This window comes from Myotis myotis, unplaced genomic scaffold, assembly GCF_014108235.1.
Source record: "Myotis myotis isolate mMyoMyo1 unplaced genomic scaffold, mMyoMyo1.p scaffold_m19_p_5, whole genome shotgun sequence".
NCBI lineage: Eukaryota > Metazoa > Chordata > Mammalia > Chiroptera > Vespertilionidae > Myotis > Myotis myotis.
The window spans coordinates 72687062-72708513 of record NW_023416357.1 but is presented as its reverse complement, the minus strand read 5'-3'; positions in this window follow the sequence as shown (position 1 = coordinate 72708513).

Sequence of the window (21452 nt, the reverse complement as noted above, 5' to 3'; positions counted from 1 at the left end):
GTGTCTACTAAGTGATTACCAGGCTGGTAATGTATAAAGTATGGAACACTAGACAAAGAGATAAATGATGTTCTGGGCAGGATGGCACAAGATTTCAACACTGGTCAATGGTGTGCAATTTTAAAACTTATAAATTGCTTATTTCTATAATTTTTCCATTTAATGGTTTCAGATTGCAATTGATCACAGGTAACTGAATCTGTGGAAAAATGAAACCATGAATCAGGGGGAACACCTGTATTAATATGCCCAAAGAGAATGTTTTGTTAAAAAACAGAAGAAATTAAAATAACCTTGTCTTCACTTTTAACACCATAGGGGTGTGTGTGTGTGTGTGTGTGTGTGTGTGTGTTAATCCTTATTATAAACTGCAATTCCTGGAACATAACAATATGTTCAGGAGAAAGTTTGTAAGATATTGACTGAAAAGAGGTGAGAATGACAGATACAATCAGTGAAATGATGCTTGATTGACACCTGTCTCAGCTCTCTTGTCAAGGTCGAAATTTTACAAATAAACCTTAGCCTGCACCCTGAAAGAGAAGTAGGTATGTAGGAGCACATAAAACAGAAAATAATCAACTTGGGAGACCCTGACATAAGTTTTTTCAAGTAAAATAAAAAGGAAAGAGCACATGTTGCTGGGTTTATGGTATATGCAGTACACTAGCTCTTTAAAACATTGCACAGGCTAATCCCATACACACCCTCCCTACTGGAAGCTACAGTGCAGTCTGTCATTGTCTGTGTGAATTCATACTGCATTTTCTATCAAATATGAGCATGCTGTTGGCTTTAAGAGTTCAATATCATCTATTGCTCCCAGTCCCAGAGAACCAAAGTTTTTAAATCATAGAACTTATTATGCCAGAAAATTAGGAATAAAAATCACTGCATTATTTATAAAAAGCAATGTTTTAAAAAGTAGGCCTCTTCATTGAAGTATAACTTACATAAATAAAATGAATTAATTTTAAGTATACAGTTAAACTTAGCCAAAGGTATATAACTGTATATTCACATCAACAATCAAATATTTTTTCATTGTGTGCAGAACAGATTTTGTTTAGACTCATCTCAAAGCAGTTCATATTTTGGGATGCTATTGTACATTGAATTATTTTCTTAATTTCATTTATTGTTTGTTCATTGCCAGTATATGCAAATAAAATACATTATTTTAATCAGTTAAATGTATTAAGATTTACTTTATGGCCCAAAATATGGCCTATTTTGTGAATGTTCCATATGTGCTTAAAACGTATTTATGTTCTACTATTGTTGAGTGAAAATTTTTCATATATCAATTAAGTCATTTTGGTTGACAGTGTTGTTCAAGTATTGCTTTATTCTACTAAATTTTGGGTTATTTCTCTATCAATTTCTATGACAGGAATGTTGAATCTTCAACTGTAATTGTTCATTTGTCTGTTTCTTTCATTTGTCAATAAATAGTTGCTTCATATATATATATATATATATATATGGCATATGTTTTGATGAATTGAACCTTTTATCATTATGAAATATCTCTATGTACCTTGTCATAAAATCTACTTTGTCTAATATTAACATAGCAACTCCATGTTAATTTTCTTGAGATTGGTGTATATATGATATATCTTTCTTCATCCTTTTAATTCACCTGTGTTTTTATATTTAAATAATTATTTTGGTGAAAGTATGTAGTTATATCTAGTCTTATATCCACACTTATATCTGCTGCCTTTTAATTGAAGAGTTACACTATTTACATTTACATTATTTATTAACTAGAGGCCTGGTGCATGAATTCGTGCACCAGTGGGGTCCCTTGGCCTGGCCTGTGGGATCAGGCCAAAATCAGCTCTCCAACATCCCCCAAGGGATCCCAGATTGCGAGAGGGTGCAGGCCAGGCCAAGGGACCCCACCTGTGGGCTTGGGGAGGGACACGAGAGGTTGGCCAGCTGGGGAGGGACTGTAGGAGGGCTCTAGGTCTCACTCAGTCCTGATTGTCCACACCCCAGCAGCAAGCTAACCTACCAGTCAGAGCATCTTCCCGCTGGTGGTCATTGCACATCATAGTGACTGGTCGACTATCTGCCCCCTGGTGGTCAGTGCACATCATAGTGAGTGGCTGAGTGGCCTTAGCATATCATTAGCATATTAAGCTTTGATTGGCTGAACAGCCAACCAGGATGATTGGACACTTAGCATATTAGGCTCTTATTATATAGGATATGGCTAGCTTAAATTTACCATTTTGGTATTAGTTTTCTACATTTTATATTGTTTCTTGTTCTGCACAGTTTCTATCAAGTCACACAAACACTGTTAAATCCTGCTATTTTGGTCCTAGTCTATTACTAGCTGGTAAGTCCCCACAATTCTGAAAACACTGCCAATATGAACCAGGCACAGATATCTATAGAGGTAAGAATATTCCCCATTTAAAAATACACCAGGAAGAAGATTATTAAGAAAAAGAATTTTACCCCATCACCAGTCAACTCAAGAAATAATTTTTTGCCATCCATTACTGCATGCCAAGTAGCGTAAAAAGTCTATTTCCTAAGAAGTGTTTTTGATGTGAGAACAAATTAAGAGAGAGAGAGGGGTAGGGAAGGAAAACAAGGGAGGGAAGGAAGCTAACTAAAAGGAAAGAAACTCTATTTTATAATTTTAAAAGTACACCTTATCTTTTTCTTTATATTTATAAATTATACTAGGTTTTTTAAATCATAGAATTTTTATGAATGCAATAAGCCTAGATATTCTGTAGGCTCGTTAGGTATTGGATATAAATTAAAAATCTGAAAGAAACCCTACATTAGAAAATTGAAAGCACAGGCAGTGATTTACATCATAAATTAAGCAGGATTAGACTAAGCATGTTTTGAGTACAGAATTGATCAACAAAGGAAATTCACTGCTAAACATATAGTTGTGTATGGTTAACATAATATCCACACTATCAATGGAGCCTTCTATATTGGAAATATACACTGAGTGGCCAGATTATTATGACCACCTGACGTTTGTAGGCAAATTAGCAGTACACTGCATCGTATGGGATATGGAAGCCAAAGGCCTGTTCGAACACCTTTGCTGTATGCAGTTACCAAGATAAAACATCTCCAATTTGCACAGGAACACAAGGATTGGAGAGACGAGCATTGGAAAAAAGTCATGTGGTCCGATGAATCACGTTTCCAGTTGCATCATGCAGATGGCAGAGTGAGAATTTGGCAAAAACAGAATGAAAGCATGCACCCCACATGCGTGAGTACAAACCTTCAAGCTGGTGGGGGCAGTGTTATGGTTTGGGGCAAGTTTTCCCGTATGATTTGGGCCCTTGAATTCGTGTGGAACAATGTCTGAATAGCCCAACATACCTAAGTATCATTGCTGATCAAGTTCAGCCTATCATGTTGACAGCGTATCCCAATGGAGATGGCTTCTTCCAACAAGACAATGCGCCATGCCACAGTGCTCGTATTGTGCGGGAGTGGTTTCAAGAACATGAGGGATATTTTACCTTGCTTAGGTGGCCCCCACAATCACCAGATCTCAATCCAATTGAGCATTTGTGGGACAAAGTTAAGAGCCATCAGGCAGCTGGTTCCACAACCATCAAATCTCACAGAACTGGTCAGTGCTATTCATCAGGCATGGTGTCAGATTCCTCGCATCACCTTTCAACATCTCATGGAGTCAATGCCAAGAAGAATCGCTGCAGTACTGAAGGCAAAAGGTGGCCCAACAAAGTACTGATGGGGTGGTCACAATAATCTGGCCACTCACGTTCAAATATATCCCGCTTTCAAAGGCTGTTAAATCACGTTGTTTACCCATATCTTCAGAAAAAATCACTTACACTGTTGTGGTAAACAACCTGCTTCCCTGTTTATAATGGTCTGGCTCCCTAGCAACTTCAGCGCGAAATTATAGCTAATTTGCCTACAAACGTCAGGTGGTCATAATAATCTGGCCACTCAGTGTATATCTTTGAAACCAAACTATAGAAACAAAAGCCTGATTTCCTATCAGAAAACAAAGCAGAGAAAAATAAAACCCCAAATTGGAATGCTCTTTGAAATTAAATTCCTTTCTTTTTCCTTCCCCCATAGGCCCACAGAGCAATTACCCCATGCAATGGCTCCACTGCCAATGTCTGTGTAGCAGTAAGTGACAGTGCTAAAACTCAGATAAATTCTTCTCAGGGAAGATGGGTGGTCATTAAATCACTGCTGAGTCACATCCATGTGCATCTTATAGAGCTGCAGAAAAAAGTGTTCTGGCCAATAACTGTGTGTAAGTTGCTGGCTCAAGTTCAGTAATTCTACAGAAGTCAAATCTATCTTGTCTCTTAGAGAGAATACCAGAGGATAAGGAAAAACCCTGCTGTAGCCGGTCTGCCTACACACACGTACAACTTACATGTTAGCTAGGGCTTTTTCAGTCCTCAAAAGCAAGGTAAGATTACTGTGAATCCTTGAACAGAAACACTTAAGCCACATCAAGTTTCTGCCTAGACCCAAGAATTATCCTCCATCTCTAATTTCTATAAGTTTTACTTAAATTTGTTTTTCATAACATGTTTTTTATTCAATCCAAATAGAGATGTCCACAAAGTTCTCAAAAAGCATATTATGAATTTTAGTAAACTTTAATGGCAATGAAAAAGTATGGAGAGAAGGAGGAACCAAGATGGCGGCATAGGTAAACACCTGTACTTGCTGCCTCTCACAACTACATAAAAATTACAACTAAAAGACAGAACAACTATCATCCAAAACCATGGGAAAGCTGGCTGAGTGGAAGTTCTACAACTAGAGGTAAAGAAGAAAGTGCATGGAGACTAGTAGAAGGTGCGGAGGTGCGGAACAGGCTGGCACCTGAGTGTGCTGTTTTTTTAATAGGGAGGGAGATACAAGCCCCCACTTGCTCTGAACTCTAGTTCTGGGCAAGACTCTGGGGGACTCAGACACATATGGGGAGAAACTGGACTGTCTGGCATCGAGACAGGAATGGGAGTGTGGCTTTCTTTCAGATGGAGGTGCTCGCAGTGGTCATTTTTCCTGTGCTGGGACCTCTCCGGTGCAGGGCTGACTGGCAGCCATTGCTGTTTGCTCTGCCAAGGAGATTCCCTGAGACCCTGCCCCACCCAATTTACAACCCCACACAAGTTGTGAGCAGCGGCTTTTGCATATGAATGGCCTGACCTTTCTCTGCCTAAAACCTGTCAAACAGGCAGCAGCAGCAGCAGCCTACTTTGCTACACAGTTAGGCCTCATCTGGGCACTTCCAAACCCAATACAAAGAGGAAGAATCTGCAGATCTCTCTGTAGCTCCTGCTAGGTGGCCCCAGGCAGTAGCTGACTTTGCACCTCCTTGGAGATGCAAGAGCCAGTGTACCAAGTGGTCAGTGTGAGACCGTATCAGTTTACAACTCTTCACACCCTAAGTGACACACTCAAGGGGCAAACTCAGTGAACACCAAAGCCCCACTGAAGCAATTCCTGCTCCATAAGGGTGTCTCCGGCACTCTTCCATTGTAGACACAGTTGGTCCTCACAGCCAATTGGCCTGAAGGTCAATTCCTCCCAGTGATACCAACAGCAATCAAGGCTTAACTACAACAAGACTGTGCACACAGCCAACAAAGGGGTGCACCAAGAGTGTCCACCTCAGGTGACTGGGGAGGCTGAGCCACTGGGCCCTATAGGACACCTACCTCACAAGGCCACTCTATCAACTCAAGGAGACTTAGCAGCTACCCAATATATAGAAACAAACACAGGGAAGCAACCAAAATGCAGAGACAAAGAAAGATGTCACAAATGAAAGAAATTGAAGAAAGCAAAATACTGGATATAGAGTTCAAAGCCACAGTTATAAGGTTACTCAAGAATCTTCTAGAAACCTCCGAGGAACTTAGTGAGACTTTCAAGGATCTTAGTGAGAATGCAAAAAAAAAAAAAAGGAAAATAACCAGTCAGAAATTAAACATACACTGACTGAAATAAAGAATAATATACAGAAATTCAACAGCAGACTAAGAGCAGCGGTCTGCAAACTGCGGCTCACGAGCCACATGTGGCTCTTTGGCCCCTTGAGTGTAGCTCTTCCACAAAATACCACGTGCAGGCACACACGTACAGTGCGATTGAAACTTCCTGGCCCATGCGCAGAAGTTGGTATTTTGTGGAAGAGCCACACTCAAGGGGCCAAAGAGCCACATGTGGCTTGTGAGCCGCAGTTTGCCGACCACTGGACTAGAGGATCCCAAGAATCAAGTCAAATATTTGAAATACAAGGAAGCAAAAAACCCAACTGAAAGAGCAAAAAGAAAAAAGAATCCAAAAAAATGAAGATAGTGTAAGGAGCCTCTGGGACAATTTCAAGCATAACAACATGCAAATTATGGGAGTGTTAGAAGAAGAGAGAAAGGAAGATTTTGAAAACCTATTTGAAGAAATAATGACAGAAAACTTCCCCTACCTGGTGAAAGAAATAGACTTACAAGTCCAGGAAGCGCAGAGAACCCCAAACAAGAGAAATCCAAAGAGGACCACACCAAGACACATCATAAATAAAATGCCAAGGGCAAAAGACAAAGAGAGAATCTTAAAAGCAGCAAGAGAAAAACAGTTACCTACAAGGGAGTCCCCATACGACTGTCAGCTGATTTCTCAACAGAAATTATGCAGGCCAGAAGGAAGTGGCAAGAAATATTCAAAGTGATGAATAGCAAGAACCTACAACCAGGATTACTCTATCCAACAAAGCTGTCATTTAGAGTTGAAGGTCAGATAAAAGAGCTTCACAGACAAGAAAAAGCTAAAGGAGTTCATCACCACCAAATCAGTATTATATGAAATGCTGATATTATTATTTAGGGTAGTATTTAGGAAGAGGAAGAAGAAGAAAAAGGTAAAGATAAAAAATTATGAACAACAAATACATATCAACAAGTGAATCTAAAAATCAAATGAATAAAAAATTTGATGAACAGAACTGGTGAATGTAATAGAATCAGAGGCATGGAAAGGGAGCGGACAATTCTCAGTGGGAAGGGGTTCGGGGGGTGCGGGAAGAGATTGGACAAAGAGCTTAAGCCTATGGACGAGGGCAGTGGGGGCGCGAGGGCCTGGGGTAGGGTGGGAACCAGGTGGAGGGGAGCTATGGGGAGAAAAAAGAGGAACATCTGTAATAATCTGAACAATAAAGATTTTTAAAAAAGCATGGAGAAAGCAGACCCACAGCCACCTGCTCTCTAAATACATACATTCCCTTCTCATGTCTCTCTTTCCTATACCCTTTTCCCACTCAGGATACAAAATAAAAATTCTTATCACCTAGAGAGTAGATTCATGCCCTTTTCCATAAAAGCTGATATTATCCAACACTCAGTGCAGGTTCACAATGACTCATATCCTATCTTAAATGAGCTTATTAAGAAATCAGTCTCAAATAAATACACTGTCTACTGTAGGAGGAATTCTTATAAATGAAATGTTCTCAACTTTATTACCTGAGATATATAGATGAAAAAGACATATACTCAGTGTAAGTGTAAAAATATGTATGTACATGACAACTACCAGGCATTAACTGGAAAAGCAATAGATCTTACAAGGGGCTGAGGAGAGTCAAAACTTCAAAGAGTTTACTGGTATGCTGATGTAGCAAAACTGGTCCCATGTTTGGTGAGTTACTTTTCTCATTATTTTATTCTCTTTTGAAGCTAAATTTATTCAGCCTTTTACTTCCAGAAATACTGCAGAGTAAATAACCTGAGAACATTCTCTCTGGACAACACCTACTTGTAAATATTGTTAATGCATGGCTAAGCTCATAGGATATTACAGGAAAACCTATAATAACTGTGATGTTCAGATGCCTACATGACATTCAAGTACTTATAAAATATGGTTCCAATTTGTCTTCAAGCAATATACACCAGGTAGAATGAGAGTCATGTTATAGTGTGACCACCATTACCCTGGAATTGTACTTTAATGAGACTTCTTCTAGAATAACAGCACTGGCCTCTCTCTGCCCTATTCCTAGACTCTGCCCCAGGATGGTAAGTTTGGAGGAGGGGAGTATGCCATGAATGTAACTAAGAACTCCATGCAATCTCTGCTTCTCCACTGAGAGGTGCTTTCCAGTTTTCTCTCTTCAATGTGGTTAGTACAAGTGGCCTGGCTCCAGAAGAGGAAATCTGAAATGAGCTAGTAATGCAATCATTTGAATATGCTTAGAAGATCAGGCATTAGGAAGTCTGATGTGAGTGCACATCTGAAACCATGTTCTCCAGTTGGCTTTATATGTATAAAATGGATAATGTTAACCTCTCTCTTGCTCACTCCTTCCTTTACTTCCTCCCCTTATTTATTGATGTGATATAAATTCTGGGCATCATAGAGTATGAAGATAAGAGTTAGTTATTGCTCTCTCCAAAATGCCAACATGATATAATAGAGATTCATGAAAAATACTTAATTTACTGACTATGAACTCATCAGTGAGCTTATGACTGGTTCAAAGTACCCTAGATTTTCCAAGTCTATAGGCTCAGGAAAGTATCTTTTATTTATAACCCAGTCCTAACTCCATATGATTTTCCACTACAAATTACTCTTCAAGTGGATATTTGCCATGTTTTAGTCACCAAGGGTGTGTAGAAGATCCATTTACTGTTTTGAGAATTCCATAAATGCTAAGCTATTATGTTAGTAGGCTCTTCTTTGGTAAACTAATACCATCAACTTCTAAGCCTGGCTCTTTAACTCTCCTGAAATGCTGTTATCTTCTGCAATACCTTTTAATTAATTCCTTTGCTATTTTATCTACAGTGGATTCTGTTAAGTTAAGCAAAAAACAAAACAAAACAAGACAAATTCTCCAAACCTATTCCAGGTAGAGTTAGCCATAACTACCCCACCCCCACCAGTCACAGTGGTCTTCATTAACCTGTGGTTTTTTGCTCCTTATAATATCATTAAATTCAAGAGAGGAACCTTTAAAGTGCAGTATGCATCAGATATTTTACTTTTCAAGTATTAGAACTTCCAATCTCCTACTAATACTTCTATTAATTACATCTATTAAGTAAGAATTCTTATTTGAACTCTGAAAACAAACTGTCTCTACAATGCAATTGCCCTTACTGAACATAGAGCTTTTCCAAGAGAATAAAGGGAGCTAATCTTTACTGAGTACGTACTGTGGGTTATACACTGAGATAAATGCTTATGTACATTATGTCCTTTGACTTCACCATCCTAAAAAATGTTTAGATTCCAAAAAGTGTTTTTTAATTTTTTATTTTACAGATGAGGAAAACAAGGCTCACAGAAATTATGTAACTTTCTGACAGTCACATAGCCAGGACGAGCACACAAGTCTATATGATTCCCACTGTTTTTTCTCACTAAATTGTGCCATACAGATCTCATTTTTAGATGCACCTTATAAAATATTGAATACTATGTCAGGTATAGTAAGTTGTATTTCAGGCACAAGCCTCAGGGCAAGATGGCTCCCATGGGAATACGTGACCGCAGAAAGAAAAAAAACAACACAACACCCTAAGCCTGAATGAACTCAAACACTGTGATAGGAAAGACTAGACCTGGTAGGTATGTCCTTAGAAGCAAGCTCCTAGATACACCATTTAATACATAGCAACCTGATTCACATTGCAAAAAATGGTTTGTATTATTTTAATGGTGGTCACTTGAGCAATTTCTGCAGTGGATAGAAGTAAGTAATAGAAAGCCTAATGTCAGTGCACATCTAAAACCACATTCTCCAGTTGGCTTTTACGTATAAAATGAATAATGCTGGCTCCTTCCTTTATTTCCTCCCCTGAATTATTCTTTGACTTTAAGGATTACAGCTATTACGTAATGAAAATAATTTGTTGTTTGGGATATCTGACCATCAGTAGCAGGGATCAGCCAATGATTCTTGAGATCTTAGTAAAATAACTTATAAAAAGGAGAGGAGATCTGGAGAATCAGAGTGGAAAACAAGTTTTAACCTAATAGTAGGATCTTTGGCACAATACAGTCAAGAATTAGGGATGTTAAAATGAGGACTTGTAACCATAGAAACACCAGATTCTAATCTAGAAAGAATTGGAAATTCAGTAATGATCCCTTCACTTAGTTCCATGCTCTTAGATTTAATAGACAATTACAGAGTCTTAGATTCAAGGGGAGGACAGACCATACATAGTTCTCTGTGTTGTGTTTTATACCTTTTCACTAAACTCAATGTAAAAACATAATATTGAGTATTTTACTGTTCAATTACGCTTCCAACTCTTAATGTATTTCCTATTGCCAATGTTGTTCTTAAAACATATATCATAATATTATCTTTTTTGTTGTTAAGCCTCATTCAAGAATATTCTTTCCATTTATTTATTTTATTTTATTTTTTTGTAGAGAGTGGAAGGGAGGGGGAGAGTCAGAGATAAAGAAACATCAGTGTGAGAGCCACATGGATTGGTTGCCTCCTGCATGCGCCCTAACCTAGGCCAGGGATCAAGCATGCAACCGAGGTACATACCCTTGACAGAAATCCATCCCAAAACCCTTCATTCTGAGGATCAATGCTCTAACCACTGAGACAAACTGGCTAAGGCCATAATATTATCTTTTTAAAAAATATATCAAAGACAAAGGGAGAGGAAGTGAGAGATAGAAACATCAATGATGAGAATCATTGATTGGCTGCCTCTTGCACGCCCCCTACTGGGGATGGGGCCTGCAATCTGGGCATGTGCACTGACCTGGAATCCATCCGTAACCTCTTGGCTCATAGGTCGACGCTCAACCACTGAGCCATGCCGGCCAGGCAGTTATAATATTATCTTTTCAAATTACTGAATTTGGTCTGATTTCATGGTGGGGAGAGTGAATTTATTTCATTTTAAATATTTTGAATATAAGGTTCATATTTGGCATACCTTTCTATAACCCAAATACTGCTGTCACTATTTGGCAAGAAGCCTCTTTTGTCTAAGTTAGTATAAAAATGTGTTACTGACCATCAGGTGAGAGGCTGCTTTGTGGGGCTACTTTGAAGAGCTGCTTTGTTTGATGGCTCCTTGGTAGCAATAAAGTCTCTCTTATATGCCTGCAACTTCTCATGTCTTCTCCATCTAATACCCGGCGTCTGAGGACCTGTGCTCCCACAGTTGGCCTTGAGCAGGATCAAGGGGCTCTGCTCCGGGTATTAGCAGGAGGCAACCAACTGATGTGTTGCTCTCACACTGACATTTCTGTCTGTCTTTCCCTCTCTCTTCCACTCTCTCTAAAAATCAATGGGAAATATCCTTGGGTGAGAATTAAAAAAAAAAAAAACAGGAAGAATTTTAGCTATAGTGAGGATTACTATATGTAATAGACTAATACATTTTATTTAGATCACCAACCCATGGAATTGATACAAATTATGTCTATAGCTTTTGTACATTTCTTCAAGAAAGTAAAACTGAGAGTGTATTTCTGTTCCATCCACTTATCATGAATTCTAGAACATCTAGAAAAGATTCCTCTAGAAATATTTCACTTACATATGTCACCTACACCTCAAGTTAGAGTCAAGGAGTAGACACTGAAATATGGGCATGCTTAAAATAGGACTGCATTCTCAAACTACAATAGTAGCTTATTTGTGACTATCTAAAAAAGGCAACAATATCATTATGTACCAAGGTGATGAATACACCATAGCCATTGGTTATTTGCCATGTGCAAGTTCACAGTAAAATTTTTTTAATTACTATGGGATCACTTACTCAATACGGGGGCAGTAAAGGAACCAGACGTTTTAAATATCATGTGAATGAATATGAAGTACCTTGTCTCATAAAATCTTTTAACCAAACTGTTCTTCTTTCACTAACAAAGTCAATTCCACTTAGAGCATGCAATGAAAATTGTATATTGTGCCCAGAAAGGAAATGAAAGATTTTATAACACAATTTTATTTTTTTGATTATTCAAAGAAACAATTTTAACATAAAGTGTTATCTGGAGGGCATCTGGAAAATACAATATTTTAAAGACTTAGAGAACATAAAAGCAAAAATAATACAATCCTATTTTTTAACATAACTCAATACTGTATGAAACCATGATAAAGATGAATATCCTAGAAATTTGCGCATGGACATAAACTTTGTTCTAGGGTATGAGAAAAGAACAATAATATGCTGAGTGATTAGATAGATCAGTATCTTCCAAATACATAGCAGAAATATACAGAAAACACAAAGCACAAAACAAAAAAGCAAACAATTTTAGCTATAGATATAGATACTATGGAATATAAAAACACTATGATGATAATTAAGTATATAGATATTAGCATGAGGTTTCAATTAAACATCATGGGTTAAACAAATGTTTATTTCTGTTTTTTTTCTAAATTCCCACTGAAACAATACTTATTTAAAATATATTAAGCAACATGGACAAAAACAACAACAACAAAAAAAAGACTATGGCCGAAACCGGTTTGGCTCAGTGGATAGAGTGTCGGCCTGCGGACTGAAGGGTCCCGGGTTCGATTCTGGTCAAGGGCATGTGCCTGGGTTGCGGGCACATCCCCAGTGGGGGATGTGCAGGAGGCAGCTGATCGATGTTTCTAACTCTCTATCTCTCTTCCTTCCTCTCTGTAAAAAATCAATAAAATATATTAAAAAAAAAAAAGACTATGACAAAATGTCAGCAGATAAAAGATAGGAAGCAAAGTTAAAAAATTATTTATAGAGAAGAACTTTTTCCTGTTTGTTTGAAACTTTTGTTCTTCAAACCATATACATGCTATCATTTTATAATAATACAGATCCATTTTTTTAAAAAAGGTAAAGAGTAAACTACGATATGACTAGAAAAAAACTGAAAATACCTGGCTACTAACTTTCAAACAAACATGTAGGTTTATAAAATATGGCTTAATGAAGTAAAGTGAGAAAAGGCAGAAGTTTTGAGTTGTGTGTCCTTGATGCTAAAAGAGCCAGAGAGAGACTAATTTAGTTAGTATAGGACAGATGAAAGACAGATGATAGATTGTGTAAAGGTAGAAATTTTTATTTGTTTACTTTAAAAATGATTTTATTTTATTTTATTTTTGTCAATCCTCACCTAATGATATTTTTTTCCATTGATTTTTTAGAGAGACAGTGGAAGACAGGAAGAGAGGGAGGAACATCAATGTGAGAGAGACATATCCACTGGTTGCCTCCCCCATGCAACTGACCAGAGCTGTGGATCAAACTGTAACCTAGGTACATACCCTTCACCAGGAATCAAACCTGTGACCCTGTGGTCCGCAGGCCGAAACTCTAAAAAGCCAGGGCTGTTTTATTGATTTTAGAGAGAGGAAGGGAGAGGGAGAAAGAGAAACATATGAGAAACACAGATCAGGATGCCTCCTGCACAACTCCTACACTAAATCGAGCCCACAACCCAGGCATGTGCCTTGATGGGGGAATTCAACTGGCAACCTCTTGGTACATGGGATATCACTCAACCAACTAGGCCACATAGGCCAGGGTAAAGGTATATTTTCAGAATAATATAATCAATTCAGTTTATCTTCTAAGAAAATCCTATATAATAAAGAGCTAATATGCTAATTAGACCAAACAGCAGAATGTCTGGACGACCTTCCAGATGAAGCCGGGGCTGTGAGGGCCGAGCCCCTTGCACGAATTTTGTGCATCGGGCCTCTAGTATATAATATTACTGTAAAGTTACAATGCATTAAGTTTATGAGTCTGATGATCACTAAATATAGAGGATTTGAATGACTTTTCATTGGTTGAGAGGAACCTGGTCTCAAAGAATATTTCTTCACTTAATGATTTTATTGTATTGAGATAACATAATATGTAAGAAATTATTAACCTAGCAGGCCTGAGTTTGCCTAAACCCTGCACATTCCCAAGAAAGGCTATTTTTTCAGGACTGGCAGACACGCCCTGGAGCCCTCCCCTAGTCCCTCCCCGGCCCTAATAGTGCACTGGTGGGGTCCCTTGGCCTGGCCTGTACCCCCTTGCAATCCGGGACCCCTCAGGGGATGTGGGAGAGCCGGTTTCAGCCCCATCCCCTCAGGCCGGGCCAAGAGACCCCACTGGTGCACGAATTCATGCACCGGGCCTCTAATCTACTATAAATTCTTTTTAACTTTAAATATTTTGTTATTTTACATATGGGTAGCCTACTTGGAGTATAAAATTCTGTCGCTGGAGTAGGAGTGATCAATGGGCTCTATCCACTTAATTTTGATGTCTTCTAAGCCATTAACTCACCAATCTTCCAGGGAAGATGTAATCCTGAGTTTTGCTATGAGCCATGATAAGTAATCTGTACTGCACTGGAGAAAATAGTAACCCTTCCAGCTGGTTTCAGGACAGCCAATCTAGCCAAATCTCACTTTTGCTACAAGTAAGGTAAAATTGGGAGCAACCAGTACCAAAAACAAATAAATACACATCTGTTATAGCTAACCACAGTGCTTTTTCAAAGACAGACCAAAATAAGGTATATGAGAAGGTCTTTTTAAAATCAACAAAAATGTTAGTTATACTATTAGGCATTTATGTCTTAAAGCAATTGTCAACTTGCTCAATTGGTTTATTTCACTCATATCTGACTCCCTCTTTTGCTACATAATGAAGAATCATCTGAGATTTGTGTCTGGCTGATGTTCCAGTGACTAGGGAAAGGATTTTCTGAATAATATCCTGCTTAACAAGGTAGCACAAAATCTGCTATGAGGCTTCCCAAAGTCAGTATCAATAAATTCCTCTTGAGGAGGGTGCTATCACATAGCTGGAATGGACCACACTCCCAAAGGAATTTCTAATTTGAAAAATAATTAGAACAGATTCTTCCTGACTAATGAGCCTGTGTTTTCAAGGTTGAGCACAGAGTGTGGGGAGACCAAATTTTCTTGTGTGTAAACAAAGCTGCATCTGCTGTACTCATTAACTGAACACCCGTCTCTAATACGTAATTGATGTTTTATATTTTTGTCTTTGAGCTGTTGTTGCCACCACGCATGCCCTGCCCCTTGCTGTGTTGTCTGGTCCTTCATCCTCTTGTTACAGTAACAAGAAGCAAGCCTGCAGAGAAAGCATCAAGTCTTTACCTTCCTGCTGCTCGGTAAAAAGTCAGTTTGTATGAAAATATATGTTACATGTAGAAAAAGATTACAACCTGTTGAAAACATACCTTGAAAATAACTTTCCAAATAAAATAAATGTTTTATTTTCCTAGAGAAAAAGAAATAATAACTGTAGTTTGGAAAATAAAGAAAGACTTTATGTCCTCTATAAATCACCTTCTCTTTTCTCTTTTCTCACCTTATGTCTCACGTAGGTGAAAATGTCTCTTAGCATTGTGGGAAGTAGAGTTCAGCCCACCTTCTTCAGCAGGGAAATATGAAGATACCTCTTATAAAGATGGAGAGGAAAGTATTGGCATGATTAAAAATATAGAGAGCAACAAAGAACATTCGTCTGACCTTCCTCCTTTTCCCCTTATATGTTCTCCTGCATTTTTTCTCTCCATTCTATTTGCAATTCACAGTAGTTAACACAAAATGCAGGTATTATTGTGGGAGACACAGAGACTTTTACCAATGCAAATTTAGTGAATAAATATGATCATGGATTATTTACATCAACAAGGACTATCCTATTTTAACGAAGATTAGCCTAAGGAGAAAAAAATCAACTTTCTTCAACATGATCATATAAAAGTAAAAAAACAGTGTTAATGTAATGTTACTGATTTTAGATTTCTGTTCAATATTCTGTGATAAATTTAGAATATCATTTTGCTTCCAAGAAATAATTCCATCTTTTAATTTTCATCATATTTATTCATTCAACAATAATTTGAGTATTGTGTCTTCTAGATCCCAGACCCTCTTTTAGGTACTAAGGATACTGCATTTAGCAAAACAGACAGAAAACTCTGTCATGGTAGAATTTATGTTCTAATGGAAAAGTTCAGATAACACATCAAATGAACTGACATATTAAATAATATACTTGAAAGTAACAAGTGCTTTGGAGAGAAAGAAAGCAGGTTTATGTGCTAGAACAGTGTTTCTCAACCTTCCTAATGCCGCGACCCTTTAATACAATTCCTCATGTTGTGGTGACCCCCAACCATAAAATTACTTTCGTTGCTACTTCATAACTGTTAATTTTGCTACTGTTATGAATTGTAATGTAAATATCTGATATGCAAGATGTATTTTCATTGTTACAAATTGAACATAATTAAAGCATAGTGATTAATCACAAAAACAATATGTAATTATATATGTATTTTTTGACGGTCTTAGACAACCCCTGTGAAAGGGTCGTTCGACCCCCAGTTTGAGAACCACTGTGCTAGAGAGAGCAAGATGACCTGAGGTAGGACAAGTGAGGGAGCTCAACAAGGTGAGCTTTATAAACCCATCATTATGACTCTGATTTTTAATCTGAATGGAATGAAACAGCTATTGGGCTGTTAACAAAATGTGTAACATTATCCCAATTAAGAATTTATAAAAGATCACTGTGCCATGAAATCATAAAACAAAATTATTTATAATCTCAATTTCTTTTTTCCTTTTTGAAGCCTCAGAAATTATTCTTTATGCTGTTAAATTGAAAGTTATGGAATAGGCCGGCAAACAAATCTATAATCAGTAGAGAAAAAGGATAGGTCCAAGAACAAAAACAAAAAAAAAAATTGAGGCAAGCAAGCTATTTAGAAAAAATGTTCCAGAGATAAAGAAACTGCTGAGAAAATAAAACCCTCGTGTAATTATTCCATCTTTGTTTCCTTCCTAAAGAGGACTCCTTTATTTCCCGTTCCAAACTTTCACCTCAATCATCACCCTGGTGGCCTCCTTGAAGGTACTTGCCATCAGGAACATTCAATGGTCATGCCACATTGGAGACACATTATCTCCTCACCCAAATTATCTGCTTCACCCAAATTTACTTCAATTTATTACAGTACCCTTTGATGCAGTAATTTTTCTACACTGTTTTTTTTAGAGATTTCTGTCACTTCAATTCCACAAATATTCTGAAGTATATATTGTACATTTACCTGTTCATAAATGGTCTTCAAAGCAAAAGGGTTCTTAAGAAGGCACAATCTAAATTTCTAATAGCTAGGATAAAAACATGCAATGATATTTTCAACCCTTCAAAAACACTTTAATAGGAAATAAAACCATTACATAAATTAACTAAATAGAAAAGCTTTAATGGATAGCTTAATGTATCTACATGTAATCATTGTCCTGGAATACTAGACTTGAAAATGATGCACTCCCAGCTTTTTAGGAGCTCCAGCTAGACCACCAACGTACACCATACACAAAAATAAACTCAAAATAGATAAAGGACTTAAACATAGGATGGGAAACCGTAAAAATATTAGAGGAAACCACAGGCAGCAAAATCTCAGACATATGCCTAAGCAATATCTTCACCAAAACAGCTCCTAGGGTAATGGAAACTAAACAAAAAATAAAATAATGGGACTACATCAAAATAAAAAGCTTCTGTAGAGCAAAAGAAACCATCAATAAAACAAGAAAGCCCACTGCATGGGAGAACATATTTGCCAATGTTATCACCGACAAGGGTTTAATCCTCAACATTTACAGGGAACTCATACAACTTAACAAAAGGAAGATAAACAACCCAATCAAAAAATGGGCAATGGATCTAAATAGATACTTTTCAAAAGAGGACATAAGGAAGGCCAACATATATATGAAAACATGCTCAAAGTCACTAATCATCTGAGAGATGCAAGTCAAAATGACAATGTGGTACCATCTCACACCTCTCAGAATGGCTACCATCAACAAATCAACAAACGACAAGTGCTGGAGAGGATGCGGAGAAAAAGGAACCCTCGTGCACTGCTGGTGGGAATGCAGACTGATACAGCCACTGTGGAGAACAGCATGGAGTTTCCTCAAAAAACTAAAAATGGAACTCCCATTTGACCCAGTGATCCCACGTCTAGAAATATATCCCAAGAAACTAGAAACATCAATCAGTAAGGATATAGGCACCCCTATGTTCATAGCAGCACAATTTACCATAGCTAAGATTTGGAAACAGCCTAAGTGCCCATCAGCAGATGAGTGGATTAAAAAACGGTGGTGCATTTACACAATGGAATACTACGCTGTGGTAAAAAAGAAGGAATTCTAACCATTTGCAGCAGCATGGATGGAACTGGAGAGCATTATGCTAAGTGAAATAAGCCAGTCAGAGAAAGATAAATATCACTCATTTGTGGAATATAATGACAAACATAAACTGATGAACAAAAACATATCCAGAGACAGAGAAGCATCAGACTGTCAAACAACAGAGGGAAGGCAGGGGAGGGTGGTGGTAAGGGGGAGAGATCAACCAAAGGACTTGTATGCATGCATATAAGCTTAACCAATGGACACAGACACCAGGGGGGTGAGGGCATGGGGTGGCAATGGGAGGATAGGACACACATATATATAATCCTATATAATAAAGAGCTAATATGCTAATTAGACCAGATGGCAGAACTACCTTCCAGAACAACCTTCTGGAAGTACCAGTGGGCGGAGGGGGGGGGGGGGAGGAGGGTGTAGCCAAGAGGGCCGAGGCAGCTGGGGCTGTGAAGGCCTACTCTTGCACGAATTTTCGCGCTTTGAGTCTCTACTACCTTAATAAAGAAAAATAAATTTAAAAAGATTAACATTAGAAGCGACTAAAGACCTTTTATCAACACACACACACACACACACACAAAGAAAAGACAATAGACAAAAATATAGAGCAGAGAGATATAGGCAGAGATAGAAACACATATGTTTTGTATCTTCCTTTCTTACACTTCCGGAGGACTCACAGAAGGAAACAGGGAGTTGTTCAGGGGAAGACTGATCATGAATAAAACTAAAAATATGGGTTAAAGATAGAACAAGTTCCAGGAGGCATTAGATAGCTTAAAGAGTCTTATGGATTGAATTGTCCTCCTCTAAACTCGGAAGTTAAAGTGCAAACTCCAAATGTTACTGTTTTTAGATGGAGACAGGGGCCTTTAAGACAGTTACTAAGGTTAAGTGAGGACATAAGTGCGGGGCCCTAATCCAATAGGATTGCTATCCTTATAGATGAAGAGACACCAGGGGCATGTGCCTACACAAAGAAAAGACCACATGAGAACACAGAGAAGGTGACTGTCTGCAAGCCAAGGAGAGAGAAACCCCAAATTTCTCTACAAGGTCAGTGGCATTTTCCTATGGAAATCTTAGTTGACTAAAGATAGACAGGACTTCAGTGAATAAGATTAGAGCAAGAATGTGGAAGAAGACTTAGAAATGGGGATTGGCTAGTCTTATCTCTAGTGAGACTAGCAGGTGTCAAATTATAAAGATGGTCCATGATTAATTTGGGCTAAAGCTTGAGAAAAGTCAGGCCTAAACAACATTAGAAAAAAGAGTACTAGTTACTTACCCCACAAATTCTCTTATTAAAACTCTAACCCCCAATGGGAGAATATTAGGAGATGGGAACTTTAAGAGGTAACTAGATTTAGAAGAGGTCATAGGGCGAAGCCCCATGATAAGATTAGTGCCCTCTAAGGAGCAAAAAATATTTCTCTCTTGACCACATAAGAAGACAATTAAAAGCCATGAAGTGGAACCTCACTAACCAGATATGATGGCATCTTCATCTTGGACTTCCAGCCCTCCAGAAGTCGAAGAAATAAAAATTTAAGGCTACCCAATCTATGGCATTATTGTTATAGCATCCAAAACTGCCACAGTTGTGTAACTAAGACACAACTGTATCTAAAAATGATGTAAAAAATTTAAACAATACATTGTTCCACATAAATTGTGTCCAGTGAGGTTTAACTGTACATAATAAATGTAGATTCTCCAATTATGAAGCATAAAAAATACTTATCAAAAAATTCCAATTCTTTATTATCTTTGTAACAACTAAGCAAATTAATATATCTATAAACAATAAACAGTATGATTAATATTTTGAAAAGTTACAAATAAGAATTAACACTCAGCCAAAAAAACACACATTCGAATCATTTGGTCAAACTCTTCCATTTTACAGATAATAAAAATGAAGTTGACATGAGATAAAAGGTTAAGGGATTCACTTAAGGTTGTGTGGCAGTGCAGTGGTTAGAACTTAATTGGGCTTATGCTTCCCATATCAGTGCTCTGCTGAAGGCTCCATAAACACACACACATATTTCAACAATTCTTACTTAAATGCCAAGTAGATGGATTTCAGAGATTAAATTTTATAAACTGTGGATTCTGTCTTTATTTTAAAGACTAGAGGCCTGGTGCATGACATTCGTGCACCAGGGGTTGGTGTCCCTCAGCCCAGCCTGCACCCTCTCGCAGTCTGGGATCCATTGGGGTATGACTGCCTGCTGCCGCTGAGCTCGCCAGCTGTGAGCCCAGCTTCTGGCTGAGCAGCACTCCCATAGGGGGCAGCTCCTGTGTTGAGCATCTACCCCCTGCTGGTCAGTGAGCATCATAGCGACCAGTCGTTCCACTGTTTGGTCAATTTGCATATTAGGATTTTATTATATAGGATAGGAGATTTGAAACCCAGACATTTACCTGATGGGACACAACAACATAGGTCAATGTCCTGGAGATACACAGCCAGAACTGAAGTCTGTTGACTTAGAGCCTTTTAGCTAACAAATTGCCTGGTGCCCAAGGCAATGGTATAGCAAAGACAAGGTGGTCAGAGCAGCCAAATAATAAGATGCATTGTCTGTAGATAAATTAAGGACAATAATAAAACTGACTACAATTTTATCTATTTTAATTATCCCCATGGACCATTAATTCTAAACAATTTCAGTGATAAAACACTTCTCCATGAAAAAAATCTTACGCAATAACATCCTAAATAATTGTTGAGACTACTGTTTTGATTTAATAATGGGTACCTAAGCTTCAAATTTTCACATATTTTTTATATTTTTATAAATATTTTCTCTACATGGAAGTTAATTAGTTCGCAATGAGTTTCCTGATAAACCTGGACTCGTTTTATGTATGGAAAAATAATTTAGACTGTGTTCAGCTATTAAAAAAGTAAAAATGTGTTCTGTTTAACAAAGCACCTCAAAGATAACTTGAGTATGTTCAGCCCTGCTTTTAAATTGGCTTTCATTATATAACTAGAGGCTCAATGCATGAAATTCATGCATGGATAGGGTCCCCAGGCCTGGCCAGCAATCAGGGCCTTTTGGAACCTTCTGGCTGCTGTCTGGGGTCTCCCTTCTCTGGCTGCCAGCTGCCGGCCTGGGCCTTCCTTCATTCCACGCCGCCCCCAGTGGTCAGCGAATGTCCTAGCGAGCAATAGAACCCGAGG